Genomic DNA, 2,538 nt, shown 5'->3' with positions numbered 1-2,538 from the left:
ATGGCCAGTCTCATCATGGGGAATAACTACCACCAGCTGCCCAGCCACTCAACCAGGCCCAGCCAAGTTGACACACAAACTGAACTACCACAGTGAAGAGTATTGAAAGTACCTTGGACTGCCAGAAGAATGAAAAGATTTGTGCTGGAAGAAGTGCAGCCAGAATGCTCCTTGGAAGGGAAAGTGGTCAGACTTCACCTCACTTACTTTGTCCAGGTAGTCAAATGAGACCATTCCCTGGAGAACGATATCATGCTTGGTAAAGTAGAGGGTCAACAAAAAAGGAGAAGACCCTCAACAAGATGGGTTGACACAGTGGTTGCAATGATGGCTTCAAGTATAGCAAGGATTGTGAGGATGGCGCACAACTGCGCAGTGTTTTGTTCTGTTGTACATAGGGTCGCTATGGATCAGAGTTGACTCAATACCACCTAATGACAGCAACATTGATGAACACGTATCTCAACTTTTGGGAGTATATAACAAGAATGTCATTATATCTATATGCACGTTCTACCAATATTTCTATCAAATTAGTTTCTAAGATGTGCAACAGGTAGGTCAAAAGGCAACATTTGAATAATGAATTATTTTTGTTGTGGTAAAAGTATGTAACATTTGCCAATTCAACAACTTTTACATGTACAATTCAGTGACACTAATTACATTCATGTTGTGCAACCATTACCACCTTTTCCAAATTATTCCACTACCTTTAACAAAAACTCAGTGTTCTCTTAAGAATGACTCTTTCCCTCTCCTGCCTCTAATAAATTAGTAACACTAATAAAGTTTGGTCTCTCTATATTTGTCCATTTCATATAAGTGGGGTCAGACAGTATTTGTCCTTTTGTGTCTGACTTACTCTGTTCTGCATGTTTTCAGGGTTCATCCAGATGGTACCATGTGTGCATGTACCACATTTTGTTTATCCATTCATCTGTGGATGGACATTTTGGTTGTTTTCACCTTTTGGCTATTGTGAATAGTGCTTTGATGAACACTGGTGTACAAGTTTCTGTTTCTGTTCCTGCTTTCAATTGTCTTGGGTATATGCTTAGGACTAGGATTGCTGGGTAACATGGTAATTGTATGTTCAACTTTTTGAGGAACTACAACGACTGTACCATTTTGCAATTCCACCAGCAGTAGATGAGGGTTCTAATTTCTCCACTTCCCTACCATCACTTCTTATTTTCCATTTTTCTGTTAATAGCCATCTAGGTGGCTGTGAAGTGGTAATTCACTGTGGTTTTGACATAGATTTCCCTAAAGATTAAAGAGTAGCCCTGGTGGCACAGTGGCTGTTAACCAAAATGTCAGTAGTTTGAACTCACCAGGTGCTCTGTGTGAGAAAGCGGTGGCAGTCTGCTTCTGTAAAGATTACAACCTTGCAAATTCTATGGGGAAATTTGTACCCTGTTCTATGAGATTTGCTATGAGTCAGAATGAACTCAATGACAATTGGTTTGGTGGGTTTTTTTTTTTTTTTAATTATTAAAGACAATGAGCATCCTTTCATGTGCTTGTCAGGCATTTGTATATTCTCTTGGTGAAATGTCTATCCAAGTCCTTTGTTCATTTCTTGATTGGGTTGTTTGTCATTTATTGTTCAGTTTTAGGAATTCTTTTTTTTAATTTATTTTTTATTGTGGTGAAAAATACACATCAAAACATTTGTCTATATTACAACCTCCATATTTATAATTCAATGACATTGATTTCATTTTTATGTTCTGCAACCATTATTGCTATCCATGCTAAAGCACTTGACTGCTAACCAGAAGGCTGGCGGTTCAAACCCACCAGCCACTCCTCGGAAGGAAGGTTGGGAAATCCTACCTTCCGTAGTGATACTGCCTCGGAAACCCAAGGAGGGGTCGCTATGAGTCGGGGCCGACTCGACGGCACATAACAACAACAACAACAACAACAACAACATAAACTCAATTCCCCCAAACAAAACTCATCCTTTTCCCTTCCCTATCACCTCTGGTAATGATTGATAATCTTTGATTTCTGCATATTTGCTTATTTCATATAAGTGAGATCATATAGTATTTGACCTTTTGTGACCGACTTATTTGGTGCAGCATAATGTTTTCAAGGTTCATCCATGTTGTGACATACATCAGAACTTCATTTCTCTTTCTAGCTATGTAATTTTCCATTGTATGTATATACTACATTTTGTATCCGTTCATCTACTGATGGTGATGTGGTGTTGGCATAACCATAAACTGCCAGAAGAATTAATAAATCTGTCCTGGAAGAAGTACAGCTGGAATTCTCCTTGGAAGCGAGATGGCCAGACTTCATCTCACCTACTTTGGTCATGTTGTCAGAAGAGACCATTCCCTGGCAAGGTTATAGTCAATGCTTGGTCACAGCCAGCTACCCAGAGGTACTGGGTAGTTGAACCTGCAGCCTTCAGACCATAGTCACAGGGGACATCAAGCTCAATTGGCATAACATACTATACAAAATATTGTCCCACGTCCTACTTTGGCGAGTAGCAACTGGGATCTTAAAAGCTAG

Source organism: Orycteropus afer, unplaced genomic scaffold (assembly GCF_000298275.1).
Source record: "Orycteropus afer afer isolate SDZICR_OR568_19922 unplaced genomic scaffold, OryAfe1.0 scaffold00628, whole genome shotgun sequence".
NCBI lineage: Eukaryota > Metazoa > Chordata > Mammalia > Tubulidentata > Orycteropodidae > Orycteropus > Orycteropus afer.
Note: the sequence above shows the minus strand (reverse complement) of the source record.